Here is a 23,953-nt window from a genome sequence, read left to right on the forward strand (position 1 = left end):
TTCACTGTTGTAAATCTATAAATGAAAACCAATTCTCAAGTTCCATGACTATGATCGCTTTATTGACCTGACAGTTATCTGTTTTGTTTGCAAATTAAAATTACGGAAAAATGAGGCGATCATAATTTGTACAAGGTTCGAAGTTGTTGACAAAAATTTATATGACGTCAGGGACCTTCTGACGTAAGGCGGAGGGATATAGACGGATAGCCTTGACTTACACAAGTTACTTTACCAGTACACTTAATTAAAATAATAGCAATTGATTACAAAGGCGAAAAAAAAAATTTGCACAGAAAAAAAAACCATAGCCCCCCCCCCCCCCCCCCCCCCCCCCCCCCCAGAAAATCAAATGGTTGCTGCCTAACCGGTAATTTATGAACATCTTTTTTTAAGATACTTCAGATACTTTATTTCACTAATAGTTGTGATAAGGCCCCCTTAATGTTACAACAATAGCACTAAGATTCATCCCTGTATTGTTAATGACCAATAAAACAAGAAGATTTCATTGGCAAACTTTTTATAAATCTACATATTATTACGTAATAGTTACAATTTTAATAGCTGACTACTAGCATGTATACAATGAAAAAGAAAACGTAGCTTTGACCGTCTTTTGTTTAGCTTTTTAGTTTTTTTTAGAAAAGATGTAATTCAAACAAATTATACATAAATTTATTGCAAAAGGATTAGAACAGCACATTTCAAGAGTGTTCAAATTGGAAATATGAATGTTACTAAGGAAATGACATATTTTTAAAATCAGTAATTGTGATATAAATGTAACGCTAAATGGGTCTTTGTTCTGTGTATTTTTGACAGTCATTACTTTGGATATATGTATCTGGGATCTAATCCTTCTTGTCCGTTTACATAAGGAAATAGCTATTAAATATTTCACCATATAATTATGTATATATATAGGCTCATTTCAGTCTATATACTAGTAACGAAGTCTGTTTAATGTTCACATGTTTAATTATATAAAAGTACATGTATATATGATATATTTAAAAGGTTCACAACCCAGGTTCACAGTTATAAATTCCAATACAAAACGTTACTTAGTTCCAACTCTATAAAACAACATGTTACTTCATTACAATCTACTTAATTGTTACTTCAAGCTACTACACTTATATAAGTGATCAATACAAAAAGTTTCTTACAAAATCGTGCTATGAACCGCTCTCCTTGTCCAAATGTTATTACATTTCTACTGTGCAACTCATGTACCGTACAAACTGTCACATTTAATAATCAAGATGCAAGATCATTCAACAAATTAAGTATAATTGACCATCAAATCTTTGATGTAGTTGACCACGCCACATCAATGGTAAATTTGTGAGTGTAAAATATTTACTCGCATATATATATATGTATATAATATGTAGTTTCCATTTCTCGTTTCAGCATTTTTCAAACATTGGCTATACCTTTCATGTAACTATTTATGTGTTGCTTATGAATTTAATTGTAACACTTCTTAGTGACTGGATAGGTTAGACCAATGCCTTCCTAGAAAACTATGACACCAATGAACAACACCAGTCTTTTTGCTGTTCCTGCTATAATAATGTATGCATGGCTTCACTAGAAAAGGCATCAATTCTTTGGCTTTCCTGGTTGAAGGATTTGTTTTTACAACTCCAGTGTATACACAATTTTTACCATAGTATATAGTTGGTTGACCGTTATGGAATAACCGTTTCACAGATGATATCGGATATGTTTCTCACGTCATAACTACAATCCCCTTCCCTTTTCATGAATTTGACTTACTGTATAAAGCTAGTTATCGGGTTTGTAAAAACATGAGCAACCCGACGGTGCCACTGTTAGACATGTGGAGCAGTATCTGCTTACCCTTCTAGAGCACCTAAGATAATCCCTAGTTTTTGGTTAGGATTCGTTTTGCTCAGACTTTGTTTGTTTTTCTATGCTGTTTTTTGTGTACTTTAATTTGTATATTTCATGTCATGGTGTTGTCAGTTTATTTTCGATTTATGAGTTCGACTGTTCCTCTGGTATCTTTCGCCCCTCTTGCAGTCTATAACTTTGAGAATGATGAAAAATGATAGTTTTGCAATTCAAAATATGAATACATGAATATAAGGCTGGTTAGAATGCAAACCATTCAGCTTGCTTAATATCTAATAAGTGCCACCAAATATGCAGACATTTAAGACTGGGGGCAAACCATACACAATAACACAAGCTTACTGAACACCAGCTTGGTTTGACAATACTAGAATGTATGTAAAACTGCAATTCAATAAAACATAGATTGGTATACAAGCAACTAAGGCTTGTATGTTTCCATGCAAGGAAAATAAAATAAGTTTTCACCGTACACCAGTGTTGTATGCAAGAATAACGTGAACTGAAAATGTCAAAGCTTTCTTTCAAATTCAAATGAAGTTGAAGGCTATACATAAGTAATCCCTTACATCCATGGAATTCGACCTTTTCATTTCACAATCATACACATCTCCTTATTTTCTAAGGGAGGTATGCAAACATAAGTAATAAGATATCGTACTACTCAGAAAATACTTAGCATTCAGGCATACAGTCTTGCCAATACAATCCAGAATAAAATTTTAGAATCCATGCAGGCAAACAAGTACATTGTACCTAGCAGAAAAAAAAGCCAAACTTATAAAAAAATCGGTTTACATATCCCAGGTTCGTATACAGGCATACAGACCTTAACTATACCAAAAAAAATAGATATAAGGTTCTAAATACACCAGATTTGTATGCAGGAATACAGACCTGACACATACTTATATACGCAGAAAGTGCGAGTTTAACATACACCAGGTCGGTATGCTAGCATACAGACCTGACAAATACTAGTATATATGCATAGAGTGAGAGTTTAACATACACCAGGTCGGTATGCTAGCATACAGACCTGACAAATACTAGGATGTGCATAGAGTGAGAGTTTAGCATTAACCAGGTCGGTATGCTAGCATACAGACCTGAAAAATGCTAGTATATGCATAGAGTGAGAAATAAACATTAACCAGGTCGGTATGCTAGTATGCAGACCTGAAAAATACTTGTATATGCATACAGTGAGGTTTAAGCATACACCAGGGTGGTATGCAGGCATACAGACCTGACAAATACAAGTAAGAGAAAAAAGACTTAATTTAGCATTCTTTTCATTGAAACATCTAAAATAAAGATGGGTAAATGCTATGTTATGTATATATTTCAAAAATGACATAAAAGTATAACAAAAATGCAGAATGAGTATCTTTTTAGGGTTTATTTACTTGAACTCTTTCCTTGTTCATTCTAGCATCCTATGAAAAAGGTTTATGATAAAATAATGAAATTTTGGTTCGCATTTACAAAGAAAGATCACAAATCTTGCCAAAAGATGACAAACTAATATCATTAATGCTATACAGTGAGTTTTTAACGCGAAATATAACAATAATCACAAATGTTGTAGCCTTCTCACACAAAAATAAGTTAAGTGTCATATGAGAATTTCTAATTTTAGATGAGAACGTGTTGAAACAACAAACACTTAATTACCGACCAGGCTCCCGACTTTGGACAGGTACATAATTATATAGACTTAAGTCTTCCTTAAATACTTTCCATATTCATGAATGATACCGATAGGCAAACGGTTGTCTGTTTCTGTATTTAACAACATGTTGTTCATTTATTGTAATAGCAGTTTTTGATATATATAGGTTATAATTTGTGCGTATTTCCTCATATACAATTGTTTTCTACGATGCACAGATGTAGCCAGTTAGCTACATGTAACGGTATTAAAATTTAGAAAACATTCTGATAATACTGGTCTTAAATTTACTGTGAGGCTGTACGAGTTTGCTTTAATTTGCTGTTTGAGCATTTTTTGATGAAGGTAAATCCAGAAAGACGCTTACCAAATTTGCAAGCGTTATTTTCATTTGAAAGACTCACCCAGACATTGAGATGAACAGCAAGTAAAGTATTCTACTGTTTGACAAGTACGTGTCATTTATATGAGCCTTCAATTGATACTTCAAAACCCTATAAATTCATTGAAATAGAATAGATATTTGCGCATGCAGAATAGTGCGTTATCAACGGTTATCGTTTATTGTAAGTGTTAGCTATTGATTAATTGAAGCACTTATTTCTGATACCCACATTTAACATCGATGCAACTTTGAAGCTGATAATTAGCGGAAGTTCACCGCTATCCCTGGAGCATAAAAAGACCTATTTTCCAATATGACTAACAGGGGAGTTGAAGTTTACCTTTAATGTGATAATAATCCAACAGAAGTACAGACAAAGGTTCATAGTGAAATTTGATATTTTTCTAAGCAAACCAGCATTCAGACAATGAAACACCTATATCAAGCACCAAAATAGACCAAGAGACAAAAGAACGAGAATGAAAGACATATACCGTATAGTTACATTTAGCTATAAAAGGCCGCGGAAAATAGTACGTAGACTGCATTTATTTTTTTCTGGTTTTATTATAAAAAAAAACATGTCTATGAATAAAATTTCAAGATCGATAAACCAATGAAACATTCAGACCGGCAATTTTATCTCTTAGTACAACAATACAATATGCTCCAATCGCCGTTTCTCAGAAGTGTAAACAGTTTTGGTTGAAGTTTAAATATTTACTCGTATATTTTTCTTATTTTTTTTCGATAACCGGTACTCTCTCTCCCTGACATCCTGGATCTACTCCAACTGTATCCACTAACCAGGGTATTGTTGAAGACAGGTACACTCGTTGACATCCTGCATGGTTCTACTCCAACTATAACCATAACCCGTGTATTGATTTCCAAATCTGAGGCTCTCCATGATATCCTGCATGGTTGTAATCCAACTATTGCCAATAACCAGTATATTGTTTTCCAAGTCTAATGTTCTCAATGATATCCTGCATGGTTGTACTCCAACTACAGCCAATAACCAATATATTGTTTTTCAAGTCTAATGTTCTCAATGATATCCTGCATGGTTGTACTCCAACTACAGCCATTAACCAGTATATTGTTTTCCAATTTGAAGTCTAATGTTCTCAATGATATCCTGCATGGTTGTACTCCAACTACAGCCAATGAACCAGTATATTGTTTTCCAAGTCTAATGTTCTCAATGATATCCTGCATGGTTGTACTCCAACTACAGCCAATAACCAATATATTGTTTTTCAAGTCTAATGTTCTCAATGATATCCTGCATGGTTGTACTCCAACTACAGCCAATAACCAGTATATTGTTTTCCAATTTGAAGTCTAATGTTCTCAATGATATCCTGCATGGTTGTACTCCAACTACAGCCAATGAACCATTATATTGTTTTCCAAGTCTAATGTTCTCAATGATATCCTGCATGGTTGTACTCCAACTACAGCCAATAACCATTATATTGTTTTCCAAGTCTAATGTTCTCAATGATATCCTGCATGGTTGTACTCCAACTACAGCCAATAACCATTATATTGTTTTCCAAGTCTAATGTTCTCAATGATATCCTGCATGGTTGTACTCCAACTATAGCCAATAACTAGTATATTGTTTTCCGCGTCTTATGGTCTCCCGGATATCCTGTGTATGGTTCTTCTCCAACTATACCCACTAATTAGTGTATAGTTTTTCCAAGTCTGGTTTTATCCCTGACATACTGTTTCTACTCCAACTATAGCAACCAACCAGGGTATTGTTTTCAAACAAACATATTAAATCACAAAATCTTAACATGCATTTGACCAAATGCTAATATAGTATTAGAGATATCGATTTGTCCACGTACATTGTAATCTCTAATCTATCAAATGAGGTCGAGATCAGACAAATATTAAATGATGGACATAAAGACGTTAATATTACAAAAAACATATTTACCAAATATAGTTTATTTATAACTTATAATAAGTGAGTATTTCACTTAACAAACCAAACATCAGGTATGAAGTATCCACGTCTATACTAGCTTCCGAACTTCAAAGATTAATACATGTCTTAAGGGGGCTCGCGGGTCTGAATAAAAAAAAATTGTATAATAAGATTCCGCTATAATTTTTTATAAATTAACTTTCTCATATACTTTATAGAAAAATGAAATAAAATAATGGGGTCACCGTTCATTTAAGCTCACAATCTGCCTCCGAAAGAAGCATACAAATTTGTTAATGTCCCTTTTTTCTGTTGAACTAATAGGAGAAATAGAGGTTATATTGAAATAAAAAATAGGAAGTAAATTACAGAAATTGCTTAAATTATACAATTGTTTAGCTTATTTGAAAACAATAATAAAAAATATAGGTCACCGATGAGTTAAAAAAGATATTTCAATTTTGATGCCAAAAAATGGCATTTTTGCACCAAAGGGAGATAATTTGGAGCTTTTTCAATGATATTAACATTTGAAAAGTCATCTGGGGCCAGATCGAATCGCATTTTTAGGGATGTTTTTATACCATATCACAAAGTAATAACTAATAGTGTAATAAATAAAATTAAATGAAAAAACAAATGTTTAGCGTTTTGCTGAAATGTTTGTACCCGCTAGTCTCCTTAATAAAAGTAGTATAAGCCGCTTGATTGCACTTCCTGTATCATTGCATGAGAGACAAAAAAGAATAAAGATAAAAAAAAAGAGTTATATTAGATAAACTTATTTAAAAGGGAAATCTTATCGCAGAGGTCCTGATGGAAGAAATGACCATTTATTGAATATGCATTGTTAATAAATGAAACTGATCATGTGATCAAAGTTTGATATATTATGACTTATATCTATAATATTATGCAACTGTATTAAATATACTAGTCTAGTAGTTGTTAAAGGAAATAGTACTCTTAAATGTAACTGAAGTTGAATCATTAGTACATGTACTTATGTATGTTTAAAAAAAATATCCTGAGGTATTATAGTTTGAACTTTCACTTTTATTTCCTCAAGTTAACATGACGCGTAATTATTAATAGTCAGAAAATATTCCCCATCAAGTCTAATTCTATATCTGAATATTGATCCCATGTGAAAATTTTCAAGTCTGTCATTTAAACCACAATCTAAAAAACAAGATATATACACGTGTTCAAGCTGTTATGGTTGTTTAAAGTCTGTGATCAACTAAGCGTTTCGTGTTTCTATAGATTATATCCATACACTACCAATAATTTACCCACACTTTTTTGGTACATTTCTACCCTCGTGCATATCAGTACTGCTAGGAAAGACTGAAAACTTATAATGTTATACTTTCAATGTAATCAGTACTGATTTTGTCAGTACTGTTTCTGTACTGATTTTGACAGTACTGTTTTAGTACTGATTTTGACAGTACTGTTTCAGTACTGATTTTGACAGTACTGTTTCAGTACTGATTTTGACAGTACTGTTTTAGTACTGATTTTGACAGTACTGTTTCAGTACTGATTTTGTCAGTACTGTTTTTGACAGTACTGATGTTGACAGTACCGTTTCAGTACTGATTTCGTCAGTAATGATTCAGTACTGATTTCATAAGTAGTGTTTCGTTACTAATTTCTTCAGTACTGTTTCATTATAACACTTTTTAAATCAGACTGTATCTGTATAGTGATGCCTAGTTGTTTTGTATATTTGGGGTGGGTTAATTGTTCTCTTTGACACTTACCCTATTTCCATTCATTTTCTATATCGTGACATGTTAATGTTTTCATTATGTTTTTTTTTTATTTCTCTGATTTTTGTTGTCCTGAAGTGGTTTTGCTTTAGATCCAGCTCTTCGACAGTTACTTTAGCTTTTTTTTTTTTTTTAAATATTCTGGCTTTATGTCATATTTATTGTCAGAATTGCATCTTGTTTGGTCTTTAAGGTTTATGTTTTTAATACATATTAATACTTCTATTTGACAATACCATATTACATGTATTTATATCTTGCTTGAGTCAAATCAGAACATATTGAACATTGGAACTCGGTATATTACTTTTGAGAAGATGGGTGGATGGATTGATGTTATGTGATCCAGTGGCAAGTTAAGTGCAGGAAGAGGACATGATACTCAGATATAAATACAATGTAATTAACATATTTTGTACAGAACTAGACCAATAATGCACTGAGCTCCTTTTTAACATCCACTTTTTTAGTCTAACTTCTCATAAATAAATTTCCAATCATATGCTCATTGTAAGATTTTTAATGGTTAAATACATTTATTGACAGATTTCTTTTTTTTTGTATACATTAATCATGCTGCAATTTCATTCACTTGTAATGAGTGTATTGTGAACAGTAACTTAAATACATGTATGCATAACTCTTGTACTCTTTCCTATAAAACTGCAGAGCGTATTTTACGAAAAGAATATATGAACTTTGGTGTTACAATATTTAGGCATCCCGTTAACGGGGAGTTGAAAGGGTGAGAACTACATTACTCAGTATAGCATGTTCACATGAGGACTGATGACTTTCAGAAACTCCTGGTTTGTAGTTCCTCAGAAATCTCTGATGGATTTGAATCTTACAGACAAACAAAAAGAGGTACATTTTGTAAAATAAGCATAAAAATTTAAAGAAAGATTTCCAACAGACTGATTAATGTCTGACGGAGGTCATTTGGTACATAATTAACCTTTTTGATTTTTGAACATATTTGGTTTGCTTTTCAAAATTGATTTTTATTGACTGAATAAAACAAGCTGAAGAACTCAAATTTTTAGTTCTATCTTCTTATCAACTGCAATAACTTCCATTGCAAATACAATAAACAGTAATCTTAAGAATGAACAGCATTAAAAAGTAAAAAAATGTGTTTTTCTCTCTCTCAATTTAATGTTTTTTTAAAATAACTGTTTCATAATTCTGCTCCAATGTTATTTTCCACTGCTCTTCCTATGCATGTGATATATATCTTTGCCAACTTGATTCTGGAAAGGAAAAAGTGGATTATAACATTTATCATTTTGTTCAAGTCCAATAATAAGATTAAACATAGGTCAACCATGACATAATGTGAATCAGTGTACATGCATTGCTAAAGGTGGTATAACGTTAATTATACAAGGTTTATATTATACAGGGAGAAAAATGAAAGAAAAAAATGGAACAATGTTTCGAGTCAGTTATTTACTCAAACTCCAAAATCAACAAATCAACCAATCAAAATGCTGGATTTCAATTTTCGACTTCAGGGCCTGATCTTATACGATTTGGAGAAGAATTTTAGCGTCCCAAGTCTGGGTTCATGGCAAATTTCCATGTTTTCAATACGGGCTGCACTTTTAACACTTTTAATTTGTTTTGTTATAAATTAGGTCGTTAATTTTTCTAAATTAAATTGTTTCATATATTGTTTATGTCATGGTCTTTTGTAGCCGACAATACGGTATGGGTTTTCTCATTGTTGAAGTCTGCACAGTTGTATATTATTGTTCACATTCACATCGTCTCAAATTTGGTGGATAGTTGTCTCAGTGACAATCCTACAACTTTTTATTATTTTATACACTATGCAATAGTTTAAAAATTAATAAAAGTATTCTTTTTGTGAATTTTTTCATTATTAGTACCAGTGGAAATTCTCATTATAATATATTACTATCTTTTAAATCTGTTATTCGGTTACAGAGAATGAGATCTTTGTTTATATTTCCTTTAGGTTCCTAAGTTCAACTATGTCCTGCTGTAACACTCTGACATCTTTGGATCGGCACCAAAACACATATGTATTAATATAATCTGATTATTCGAGCACAATATCAATGCAATCTGTGAAACAGTTAAATGAGAAGTTGTGTGTACGAATATGTACTTCCCGTAGACTTCTTTGTTAACTTTAATGATATCTTTCAATTGTTGAAGAATTGTATTTCTACTCTTTATTCTTTTGAACTTGCTCGTTGTTGGTTTGTTGTCATATGAACACACTACAACATTTCATGATATTGAAATAAAATTATAGGAATAACTGCAAATTCTTACTTTTAAAAAATCATAATTGAGTATAAAACTATATATATATATAAGTACGTCTGAGTCAGTGACAACCCTACAACAGATGTATCCATCGGATCGCCATCAATGATGGTGATACATGGCTGTGTACATAATGTATAGTAGCATGGGTTTGAATCCCGGCGAGGGAAGAACCAAAAATTTGCTTTCGCAAATTTACAGATCTAACATTGTTGGGTTGATGTTCAGACGTGTTGTAAACTATATATATATATATATATATATATATATATATACCTACCTACCTTTCAAATTATTTCAATGTTCTACTGTAACCTTTCATACCAGTTCTATCTCTATCTCATATTTTATCTGTTCATGACAATTTTTAGTCGTTGATCTAAAACTTTATTTTCCTCATAGACTTAGTCTTTGTGTTCTGGTGGGATCCATTTTTAGATACCTATAACAATAGATCATACTGCATCAAGTACTTTGCATGCATTTATAGAAAGTTGTTTTTCCCAACATGCATTGTTATGGTATTAATCATGGACGTAACACTTTGTAAATTGTCCTTTGAAAAAATACATCATGAGATAAAGATTGTATCGATGATTTACAAATTCTGTAAAGTGGTTCAGGAGTAATTGATGACACTTACGTGGGACATAAGGACAAGATTTGTTCCCTATATATGTGAACACATTCTCACTAAGAAAATGTCACCAGAAGTTCAAGTCTGTCATCACAACGGATAATGTTTATGTGATACAGTGAAAACAGTAAAAACATTGGTAGTAAAATTGTGCGGGATGTTTAATTTTCAACAAATGTAAGATTGGTCACCTTTAATCGGATGTCTCATATAGCATGTATAGAAAGAGAGTGCCATGATCTCTGCAGGTTAATAACTATTGCAACAACTCTTTGAGAGGCCGTCGGTGGCCTTTTGTCTGAATATGCAGCAGGGCAAATTCCTGTCCACCTTCAATATGCTTTCGTTGTCCAGTGGCAGTCCAAGTTTCATTGACCTTTCACCCCAGATGACATCTTTTACAGGACTTACCTATTGTACTTATTTAACAATTGTTTTGAACATGCATGTAATATTTGCCACTGGACATTAAGCAAATGTTTTATACATGTACTCTAATATGTTATTATTTTGAGGAATCTCAGTAGGATCATTTTAAACTATTGGGATTATCCTCTTGAAATATAAATATTATTCATACAAAGTATTGCTCAATAATTATGTGTCGGATTACTAGTATTCGTGTGTCAGTCAAATGGGTCGTCGGACTAATAGGGCGTCAGGCTATTGGGGTGTCGGACCAATATGGTGTCCGAACAGAAAGATTTAAAAGGCAAAAAAAATTAAAAAAATGTGCAACTTATAAAATGGTCTGGTCTTGAAGTGGTTTCTTCATTTCTGTATTCTGTAATATTCTATACCATTTTTCACTTTTTATTATAAATTTTGCCTGTCTATTTTATAACAACAATGGGAATAATATGAAAGCCAGCCAAATAGGACATTGGAAAATTGTCTGTTTTCTGTTTCTTGGTTTATTCTTGCTTGTCGTTGGAGGCAAACTTTTGTCTTTCTGTCTCTTTAGTTTGTGTGTATTATTATAAATTAAACGAATGTAACACAAATTTGCCATCTTAAAACAAATATGTTGAACATTGCGTCTGTTATTTAATCTCTTTTTAACAGAAGGAAAAAACTAAGATTAAATATAATCAACAGAAGTATAAAAAACTATGAACTAAGTCTTTGAAGTTAGATGCATGATTTTTGTTATTAGTTGTTAGTGGCTTTGAACTAGCTGTCAGTAACTGCAAGTACTCTCAGATCTGTATTTAGTGACTTTTTTTGTTGGGTAACGGTAACGTCCAGTCCATTATGTTTTTGTTACTTAGATGTATTTCTATTTGCATTCATCTGTTATTTAAAGTTAAATAAGCCTTTTTCAACTGAATTTTATAGTTTGTTGTTATGTAGTACTGTAACAACTCTGTTCCAGGTTTAGGAGGGAAGACCCTAGCATGTTTAACCTCACCACATTCTGTATATATGTTCCTGTTTGAAGTCAGGAGCCTGTAATTCAGTGGTTGTTGTTTGTTGGTGTGTTACATATTCATTGTTCGTTCATTTTTGTACATAAATAAGAACGTTAGTTTTCTTGTTTGAATTCGTTGACATTTGTCATTTTGGTGCCTTTTTTAGCTGACTATGCGATATGGCTTTGCTCATTATTGATGGCCGTATGGTGACCTATATTTGTTAATTTCTGGTCATCTGATCTGTTGTGGAGAGTTGTGATTATTCCGCTCATTTTTAGTGCCATGATTGGCAAATAAAATATATGTTGTTGCTGTTGTTGTTGTGTCGTTGGCAATAATACGGCATCTTTTTTTATAGACAAATATATATAGAATCATATTCAAAACAGTGTGGTCCTGGCCATTGATTGACGACCTAAATTAGCCCATTGACTGTGACAGATTAGGTGAACGTTTGTCGGTTACAATCACTGCTCACTATGTACTTGTTAAAGACACTGAATCTGTGGGGTCACCAAAGGTTCTCAACACCTAAATAAAGCAATTCGAAAAACGAATCCGGAATAATACGATGTGTTGATTTATATCAATAATATAAATCAAACATTAAGGTTATTCCTGAATAATTTTTCGAATTATTTTATTATTAAAGGCGTTAAGAACCTTTGGTGACCCCACAGTTTAAATTCTATAATAAGTAAGAAGTGAGCAATGGTCGTTACAGACAAACGTTCACCTAATCTGTCCCAGTCAATGGGATAATTTAGGTCGTCAATCAATGACCAGGACCACACTGTTTTGAATATGATTCTATATATATATATATATGTAAATCGAATGTTTTGTTTTCCCTTATGAACTACATTTGAACTAAATTCTTGAAGGGAAAGACATTGTTTTTGTATAAATGTCAACAGAATACAGAATGTTGTGTCAACAGAATACAGAATCAACATTCTGTATTCTGTTGACACAGTATACAGAATGTTGATTCCGGCAACAGGGGCGGATGCAGGAATTTTCGAAAGGGGGGTGCTAACCCAGGGCAAAGGGGGGGTGCAAAGGGGTGCAAAACATATGTCCCGATACAAATTCATTGATCGGCAAAAATAAAGGGGGGGGTGCGCACCCCCGGAACCCCCCCCCCCCCCCCTGGATCCGCCACTGGGCAAAATATATGATCTGACAGGATGCTCACGGAATAAAACTTGTGATGGAAGAAGACATACATTTGCAAAACATACATGAACAAACAATAGCAATCCGTAGATGATTCAAAAAGGATCCGCCATCTCTGACTTGTCGTAACAATCGTCTCTTTTTGTAACTTTAAGACTTTCTGCAAGTGGCTGGTAAACCGATATTTTCTCTGCTGTATTTCTGTATTCTATCCTTCCCGGCTGATCTGCTGTTGTCTCAAATTTTGCCGTTGATGTTATTATCGTAATCACAAAAGCGCGTCAATATGGAACATACAATTGCCTATTGTAAAACGTTTATGTGATTGGATTTACACATGACGTCATTCATTGTTTACAAACGTTATTTTTGCACTCGCACTGACATTTCAACAGTTCAACAGTTCAAACTTCTTCTGGATTGAATACCACAATGGGATTGAAGGTAGATCAAGGTATAGTAGTACATTGAATATTTTAAAACTGAGAAAAGTGTAGCATAGCTAATTCAAAACATATTATAGTCGCCGTCAGCTGAAATTCGTAGCGGTTTTCGGTAAAAATAATCTAAAGTATCAATCGCGTTCACTCGAGATATAGTTTTTCACATTCCATTCATAAATCGCAAAAAGAAAAACCACTACTGACCTACCTTTTAAGTGATCACACTGTAATAATCCTGACCTTCACTTTTTCCAGAATATTTTCCATTGTAATTCCGCCATCTTCGTTTCTATGAGGATCATTTGTTTACATATGACATTCGTCACTGTACGCCAGTTGAACGGCAAACGATTTAATGGCTTCTAAGTTCAAGACATTGGTCACGTGATAAAAGGTCAGAGTTTACGATTTTTTTGAAAACGTGCATGCCTCGTGGTTTTTGGACTCGTATCGTCTTATTTGAACTCGTACATTAATAAAAACCAAAGTGTTCAATTCTAGATTGAATAAGCTTTCTTATTTTATATAATTATAATAAAAAAGTATTGTTAAAATGTTATAAATTCACGAGTGAAGTGAAACTTTTTTTCTGAAAATTTGCGTAGGTCCACGGAAAATCCGTAATAAATCCTTAAATAGGTTTGGTAACGTGTTGAGGGGTATAAAATATGAAGTAAAACCATTTTTTGCTCCTTCTATTTCAATATCAGATCACAAAAACCCCGGATACGCAATTGTGTCAGTTTATTCGTGGCGAAGCGGAGATCAAAGGGAGATAACTCGGTACGCGCATCGTATGATATTGCAAGTTCACAACAGTAAATTTGAGTAAAATTAATGATTGCAGATCTATTTCGACGAGTTCTTGAATACCTTTCAATATTCTATGTTCCTCTACTGTTGTAACATTAAAATAGCCATGGAAAGGTTGAATATGACATTTTTTTTCAAGTTCTTACAGGTTTTTTAACACTTCCATAGAAGACAATTACCTACATTTTATAACAGACTGACTTTTTCTTGACAAAATACTTGAACTTATTGTATATATATATTCTCAAACACCCTTTTGGTAGATAGAAGGATACAAGATGGGTGTATCAGTCATTTGTCAGAAGAACCTGTGTTACAATAGATGCAGAAGCAGAAGATTACATTTAAACAAAAATATGGAAAACTGAGGGAAATAGTCTTCAAAATTGTGAGCATTTAATACCATAGATTGAAAATAAAATCAATCTGCAGTGGCCAGAAGTACATGTACAATTTTTGTTTTATTATAGCTGCTTTAAGATACAGTTGCAGATCTCAGGGAGTCTGGTGATTGGAACCTCATCTTTATGGAAGATTAATGTATTTGAATGGGATCATGCATATAGTTGGAACCACCTTTTTATTCTTGTTATTATGGTTGAGAATACCACCACTTATGTTTTAAATTTTCTGGATTCACCCTGAGATAAGAAACTACATAAGTTGTACAAGTTCTGTTGCTTGTCTTAATCTGACAAGAGAAAAAAATCTGAACATTCAAATCAAATTCAAAGACCCAGAAAGGGATTTAAAACATAATAATCAACACAAAGATAACTGAACAAAAGCAGCATTGCAATCTGCTATCCTGCAGTTATCATAAATCCTATTATATGTAATATTTGAAGTTTTGCTTTATATTTTTTCTTCTTTCTTATATTTGAATTCAAAAGTCCTGCAACCAACTAACCAACTGTAAGTCCTTTCAATTAAATTATTGATTGGATGATAACCTAAGCTGACCAGTAAATAAAATTTGAAAATGCTTTGATGAAATAAAATAGTGGTATGATGTCATTAGATATACTGAATGACTTTAAATTTAATCCAAATTCACATTTACCTGCTCTAAAATGCAGTCAATTGGACTACAAAAACCTGAGACTATACTTCAATGTATAACATAGAGATTGTGGTCACCTCCCATGTTATAGTAGTCTCAGACAAAAACAAAACTGACTTAAAAACAGTATGTTTAGAATTTTATTGAAAAAGGACAACAATGGGAAATTTATTATTCTGATATATCAGTAATAATCTCATAGTATCAAAGCAGAATATCAGTTCTTTTAATTGAGATAACCAGTTTAATCACATTATTTATTTTTATAAAAAAAACTCATATTATCTGGATTTACAATCATTGACTGAGCTTGTCATCAACTCACTGACTTTAAATGCTTTTAAAAGTTAACCTGTCAATACTAAAATAAAGAAATGTGGTTAAGACAAGATACTTTATTCCAATTAAACACTGTTATAGGGCATATGAAGAGCAAAGTAATGTACATGTATTACAATGATTTATATATACCGGTATGTATATATAATGGAACAATTATGTTGATATTAATCAGATAAATATGAAGATAACCAACTTCATTCTTAGATTTTTAACCACAGCCAGTGCAGAGCCACACATGTATTTGAAAAGGCATATAACAATTATATCTTCAATTAACTGGCAAATATTCCCAAAGGCCCAATTAAAACAATATCTGTACTCTATATATTGATAGTTTTCTGAGTTCAAACCATTTATTTTAAATTGCAACACTTTTCAATGCCTCTAGGTTTTCTTGAATGAAAAGCCAATAAGATTTGCATGGCCCTTGTGCTGAACTTTTCAAATTTTTTACAACTTGTTATTATATTATTATTAAATTCTTTTCTTAAAAAATTTAACTTATAAAGGGGAAACTGACATTTATGATATAGTTGCCAATGAGATAACAGTCTGGACACTTATCATCAGAGTCCAAGTCTCTTTTAGCAGTGACAATTAAATTACAAGTCACTTTACATACATCAACAATGTTTTAAGGCAAATGAGGAAAATAAGAGTAACAATAGCTTTTGCCTTACTACATGCACAAGAGAATATTAGAAATTAAAATATAAATAAGTAAATATCAGAGGCAAAAAAGACAGGACTTAGCCACTGGACTCTTAGTAAAATATGACTTATCCTTAGGGGAGTTGATGTATACTAGAAAAAATGATGTTGATGATTTGACCCCATCAATCAGCATTTTAGCATTACATTATTGTCAATTGCTATCTGCTCTATTTGTTCCAACCTGTTATGAGAGTCAAAACGTATACCTAGGGTGGGAATTAAACCCATGTACGTTCTTTTACTTTATTGTTCTTTGTGTACATAAAATGTACATGTACATGAAATATATCAAATGCAAAAAAATCCTGTAATGTATCATTACACTCTCATTAGTTAAGGACAAAGAAAAGGAAGTCCCTGCGCCTACCTAGACGTATTTCTTGACTTGAGTAAGATTTATTATATTACTCTTGAAAGTATAACACGATAAAGGTTATTGGTAAGTATATAGTAACATCAACGTGTAATTCAGGTAAACAAACTGTCAAACATAAACAATCTACCACGTGTTTGTCTGCTGTGCTTGAATTCAAAACGACCCATCAGGCTTATTTACACGAATTGTTGCTCAATCAGACAGTTAAATATGTCCGTTTACCTTATGGGGTCTGTTAAGAATGGATTTGCTGTTATAAATTGTGTATGCATGGAAATATAAGGAAGATAACATTGATTTTTACCGTAACTTTTGAATACACAACATTCCCAAGGTATCCCCACAAAACACATGGCTACTTTGTAACGACGGCTGGTAACGTGTAGCCACTTTCTAACGGCAAATGTAATTGGATGATATTTAAAGATCAATAATAAAATTGCTAAGAAATGATTGGATACGAATTTGTGTCAGATTATAAATAGGTGAAGAAATGTAAACATTGAGATCCGCCATCTTGACGTAGGAAACAAACTAATTTTCAGTCTTGGATTAAAGGACATTGCGCACATTGCCAGCGTATCATGCATAAACAGTCATCTGCAAATATATCTTTTAATTTGTGTTTTACAATTACTTTTCTATGTTTTAGTTAATTTAATGTTTTAATTTACTACAGAATGGGACATCGTTCTCAAAGATGCCGTAGAAAAAATTATAGGTGGCGCTGTTTGTGGGCGTAAACATTTTACATACGGGTTCTTTTTTTGTCGACAAATTGACCTCTATCTGTCAGATTCAGGCGTTTGCCTTCCAACTGCGCAGTTTCCTGAAATGTTCCTTTCATTGACGTGATAAGGTTTCCCGCGCTTTATGCAAATTTTATGAAATTGAACTCCACGGAAACACTTCCGGTAAAAACAATGGCTGATTCTACCATTCATTTTATATAAAATAATGCATTGAACCTATTTGTTATCTTATACGTTAGTTAAAGAAGGAGAATTATACGCGTTACACGGGGGTTGGAACACCAAATTATTTTGGAGGTTCAATGCATTATTTTATATGTTTGGAACCCTCTTTTAAAACAATGGGTGGATCCGCCTCTGGTTACAGAACTTTCTGTAAATGTCAAAATAGGTATAAAATCGCGGGCATGTTTTGGATATACATATTATTACTTCTTTACCAAACCTTATTAAATAGATTATAGTATTACTATTTGTCAAATTGATATTTGAGAAATGATCAGCCTGACTTTCTAAACATATGATTGGATAAAGGGAGGTGCGGTACACCCCTCGGCGTAAGAAGGGGGAGGGGTCCGAAGGTTGGACCCCTTTTTAACGATAAATGCATAAAATTGAAAAGGGAAATCTATTTGGAAACCCTATCTCCAGATTTGGAACCCCCTTTTAAAAATGTGTTTCCTATTTTGACAGGATTATAAATGATGAGAAAAAAAAGTCAAGGCAGGTTCCAAAAAAAAAATCTGGAGGAAAGGTTTAGTAATCCGTACAGACAAATGTCCAAGGTATGCTACACTGTGCACGCTTTCTTCTGCTTGCAGACACAGACTATAGGTCTGGTTTAAAAAAAAATGCACAATAAAAAATTATTTTTATTTGAAGCGCTTTAATTTATGATTTTCTTTATCAATATGATTATTATTATAATAAAGTTCAGACAGAGGTACTTCACAATTTAGAAAACTAATACATCATGTACATTTTATATTGTATTTTTTTCCCGGTGCTTGACCATGTTTACTGTATTAGCATTAGTTTGTTCAGCATAGTTAATTCATAACAAGTATAACTGCAGGCTAAGTTTACAACACATAATTAACTATTGATTAGTTAATGTCCAGTGGCAAATATGTCATGCGTATTTAGAAAAAAAACCCATTAACATTGCATTTAATAAGTTGTCTTAATATTATCCGGTGATGCCTAAATGTCTTTTTACAAAATGTATGTCTATGAGGGTACTGCTCGACCGGCTTCCCGCAGAAGTGGTTTCGCCAGTGCAATTTGACATGTTTATCAAATCATTGACGTCACATTGACGCGTTTTGGAGGAATCGGACACGTTTCTGTGTGCTACTGTGTGTATAACATCTCTGGTGCTACATATATGACTATGTACGATAAATTTTCAATTAAATTGAATTTCCACTTCAATCTATTAAACATTAATGTACTTTTGTATAAAGTAGTTAGTATATATTTAAAGACAAATCCCTCTATTGTTTATGCGCATATACAAGCGCAACAGTACTATGCCGTCAGCGGTTTATGACGTCGCGGTTTCCGCGAACTGGTAACGTTTATTAGAGTTATTCCTCTTTGAGCCGATGGAGAGAGTGACAATCGTTTTGAAAGGTTAATTTGCCGAGAAGAGAAAATGAAAATTGTTTTGATATAATAGACATGTTCCAGAATTGAATAAAATATGAGAATGAAAAGAGCGTCAACTATACAGCAATTCAACAACACAAAATACACAAAAATGACTGTAAAGAAACGAAACAGAATCTGGATACTCGACAACAAGATGAGCCAATCAAATTATAATATAATACTTTTTTCCTTAATTTTCTACATGTATAGACTTTCGTACGAAAATCATCAATCATTCTGGTCATGTCCTCAAAATTCAATGTATCTTTAGCAATACATTACGTACCTATATGGATAAGGCAAATTTCACTGACGTATTTTGAATGTGTACGGCATTTACATTTTTACATGAATATAATAATTAGATTTCTGATAAACACCAACAAAACAGTAACCTAACGACTCATACATGTAAAACAAAGTACATCTAGAGAAGTTAACATATAAGCTTCTAACATTGTAGGGTTTTTTTATATGACCATTCCGAGTTTGTTCCGATTTACCAAATTTGATATAAATTTACATGAATGTATAAGGTGCGCATTTTTGTATAAAAAAACATAATCGTGCCTGTGTTTAAAAGTTGTCGGAATGATGAATTGCAGAGGAATGTATATGGAAAAAATCAATTAACTGGAGATTTTAGAAAAGAGGTCGGACTAGGTTCTATTCATACTCACGGTATGATAGCTATATGAGTATACTTACACTGAGTTTCTAGCAACATTACGGAATATTTCGATATTCATAAATGCCTATAAAGGATGAGTGATCAAAACAGAAATAATGTTAATTAGACCCCGTTAACACTTGCACGGAATTGAAATAAAATCGATCTCTGAAGAGCATCTCGCGTTTTCGATCTTTTAAGAACTTGTACACTTACATTTAGTATAACATTGCATATCTAAAATACTCGGTCTAACCATTTCGTTAACAAAAAATCGTAGAAAATTGAATAAGGAAATATTTGGTTCATTAGATAATTCTCATGCATTTATTAATTTTATTTTTGATTAACATGTCATAAGTAATTAAAAATAAAGAATTGCTAATACCAGTCTTTTCGTTTGAAGATGAGTAATTTACAGAAAAAAAAATGAATGAATACAATTGAAACGATATTTTTTTAAAAGGTGCACCGAATAACCCACGTATAGTAAGCGAATCTGGAACGAATAAGTAACAAGGCATCAGTCGAGCACTGACACGAGTATTTACGCCTTAATATAGGGTTATTTTACCTCTTAGAACCAAGATATAGCATCAAAGGCAAGAAAAAAATTGAAAAAGATTTGTTTAAAAAGGTGCGACCTATAACAAACATATTGTACACGAATAAGTAACAGGTCATCAGTCTAGCGCTAAAACTGGTACATACGCGCTAATAGGTATGTTTCACATTTAAGAACCCATAGCTAACACCAGAGACAATAAAACAATTGAAAAGATTTGTTTCGTAATAGGTGCAATATATTTCAATGTATAAGCAATTAAGGAACGAATAAGTAACGGTATCAAACAAGCGCTGAAACGGGTCCTGTCTCAACTCAGGAGTCTGTAATTAAGTAGTTGTTGTTTGTAAAAGAGTTACATGTATATTTGTTTTTCATTATTTGTTTATGTCATTTTCTAGTTTGAATTGTGTTAGTATATTTGTTCTTTCGGGGCCTTTTATAGCTGTATATGCGGTATGGGATTTGCTCATTGTTGTAGGCCGTACAGTGACCCATAGTTGATAATTTCCTGTGTCAATTGGTCATTTGTGGAGAAATGTGTTATTTGCAATCATACCACATTTTCTTTTTTATTAATATATTTTCAGAAGAATGACGCAAAAACGGCGAATATATTTATTTGGTTTTTATTATCTCCATGGCACGTTCTGTCAAATCATTTGAGAATAAACACTGAAATCAGTTTTTTTAAGAATATTTATACTGACCATGCGCAGATTTATTTTCATATCTACATAAAATACTTGGAATGTTATATCGATTGATTGATTGAAAAGTCGATCACGATGTATCTTAAGCGTTTTCACTTGAAGAAAAATCGGTCTTTTAAAACTACATCTGGAGACGGAATGTTTACGTCCGATTGAAGATCGATCTTTCTCATTTTTGCAATACTTAAGATCGGCGATCTCAGAAATGATCGATCTTTATTGTTAGTGGAAACGGAGTCTTAGATTTTTAATGATTTTAAGTAATTATCATCAAAATAAAAAGGAACAACATTCTTAAACGAAATTAAAATTCATGATATCGGAAGCAAAATTCTGTTTTGTCTTTCAGTTATACTTTGATTGAACAATGATATTATATAAAAATGTCTTCACTATTTTTAAAAAGAATTTCTGGTCAACACATAAGCACAATGAATAACCGGAAATGAAATGTTCATAGAAGCATTGGTGTGTACATTTGTACAACGCATTGTTTTCCAACCACCGCATTTATATTACGTGTCTGTGATACTGACTGAAAACTAAGTACTATCATGTGTAGATTAATGTGAATTTATGGTTGTTTAAAACAAACAAACAACAAAACAGCAAATAACGAGAACTGCATGGGTTGTCCCTTATTTGTAAGAATATAGCCTAAACCGGCCGAACGTCTTTTGACGTTGTTTTTTTAATTGGCGCAATGTGTTCCCGCCAATTCAAATTGTTAACCCCTTTTTAGAAATATCTCTTTCTTCATTACGGTGACCCCATCTTTTTATTTCCTTATTTTGTTTAGATATAAACAACGTATATTCTATTGAAGACTCAAGGAGAAATTATTGGTCAATTTTTTTTTAAACTTAATTTTTATAGGTATTTCACAATATAAAAAAAGGCGGGAAAACTATTATTGCAACTTATTGTTATTATTTTCCACTCAGAAAATGGTGATATTATTAAAATAGTTTGTATTAACAACTAGGTTAACAAAACAGACAAGTTTATATTGGATACGGACTTTAAAAAAAATATTACACTGCTATATTGACTAGAAGTCCCAATTTCCAAATTCCGTGAAAAAGATGGCGTTTTAAATCGAAAACGAGGTCGGTGACCCCATTTTTTTATTTGCTTATTTTAAAGCTTTTACCTAGCCTAAAGTAAAAATAAAATATAAAGAAGATCTATATTATTGGTAGATCTGAATAGAAGGATTTGTCTTTAAATGTTTTTTGTCGTTGTTTCACGGATCTTATTATAAAGAGCACATAAATAGACCGATGGTTAAAGCTACACGTGTATGAAACACTTGCCACTGGCAAACACCAATACTTTGATGATGATGAATTAAATTATCATATTTCCTTTTTTTTTTTATTTAGAAACAAATTTCAACTTTGATTGATTATAATATATATATGTAGTATCAGAAGTCCAGTCCATTACTGGACTTCTGGTAGTATATAAAGTGATAAGTAAATTTTGATGTCAGACCATTCCCTTCCATAATTGTGCATTCTTTTTATTTTTACATAACACAGAAATGAGGAAAGTTTTAACATAAGAAAATTTATAGTAGCCTTTATAAATTCATTACATTTTCTTTCCTCAGAATGATTAACAGCAATGGAGACAGGAGCAGACATGGGAATGTTCGATGTGAAAATTGAAGACCTATAAACAAAATGATGTATCTAGACAATATGGCACTCATCAGAAAAAAACCCAACATTTAATCATGAACCATTGAATCCTGAGTTTCGTACAAGTACCAAAACATAAAAGGTGGATGCTTATAATGAGCTCATATTAGAACTAAAGTGTCCTCTTGAATTACCACTGTACATGTAAAAAGACACATCATATCCGGGACTGAATTGAGGAAAAGCGCCAGGAAACTGACATTTAACAAAGCATTCCAAAGAAAAGATGGCATAGGGGGAGAGCAATGAAACATGATACATGCAAAATTAATTGTTTCTTTGATTGTTTTATTTATGAGCTTTAAAGGGTCATAAAATAACCAAGGGGCATGAAAATGACAGAGATTTTTCCCACAAACTTCACATGTTGGTATGACATTGAATGTTTTATTATATATTAAAAAATGGTTATGATAAATAAAAGAAATTCCAGTTATGATTAAAAATAAGGTAATCGAGACATTGTTTTGTGTTGATTATAATGCATTGCCTAACATAGTAACATCTGACTGCCTTAATTATAACATATTTTAAGCAATAGCAAAATACCAAAAAATGAACAGTATTGAAGATTCTAATCTTGTTTGATATATATATAAATTATGCGCTATTATACACATTGATACTGTAAAATATCAGCCTCGAACCACAGTGTGAATCTCCCTGATGTCGAGTGTGTATTATTTTTATAAACACTGAAAGACAGTCACAATCAAAATCAAGAAGTAAGCAAATAATCACAAAACGAAAGGGCATTTACAACAACACATTGAAAAATACATATATAAAAACAACACGAACTCCATTAAAAACCGGGAATGAATTCAGGTGCTCCTAGAGCGTATTATTTTCATAAACACTGAAAGACAGTCACAATCAAAATCAAGAAGTAAGCAAAGAATCACAAAACAAAAGGGCATTTACAACAACACTTTGAA

General features: G+C 32.4%; 2 long non-coding RNA genes across 2 annotated transcripts; one reads left to right on the forward strand and one right to left on the reverse strand.

Annotated features, from left to right (window-relative positions):
* Window positions 1–8,177: 8,177 nt before the first annotated feature.
* Window positions 8,178–13,454, reverse strand: LOC139491576 (uncharacterized). The gene is made up of 3 exons (XR_011656579.1): window positions 13,256–13,454; window positions 10,259–10,416; window positions 8,178–8,926 (listed from the first exon to the last, which is right to left on the reverse strand). It is a non-coding gene; the product is annotated as an uncharacterized lncRNA (long non-coding RNA).
* Window positions 13,455–13,534: 80 nt separating this feature from the next.
* On the forward strand, window positions 13,535–23,473 carry LOC139491575 (uncharacterized). Its single transcript, XR_011656578.1, has 2 exons — window positions 13,535–13,659; window positions 22,925–23,473. It is a non-coding gene; the product is annotated as an uncharacterized lncRNA (long non-coding RNA).
* The last annotated feature ends 480 nt before the right edge of the window (window positions 23,474–23,953 follow it).

This window comes from Mytilus edulis, chromosome 10 (assembly GCF_963676685.1).
Source record: "Mytilus edulis chromosome 10, xbMytEdul2.2, whole genome shotgun sequence".
NCBI classification, from domain to species: Eukaryota; Metazoa; Mollusca; class Bivalvia; order Mytilida; family Mytilidae; genus Mytilus; species Mytilus edulis.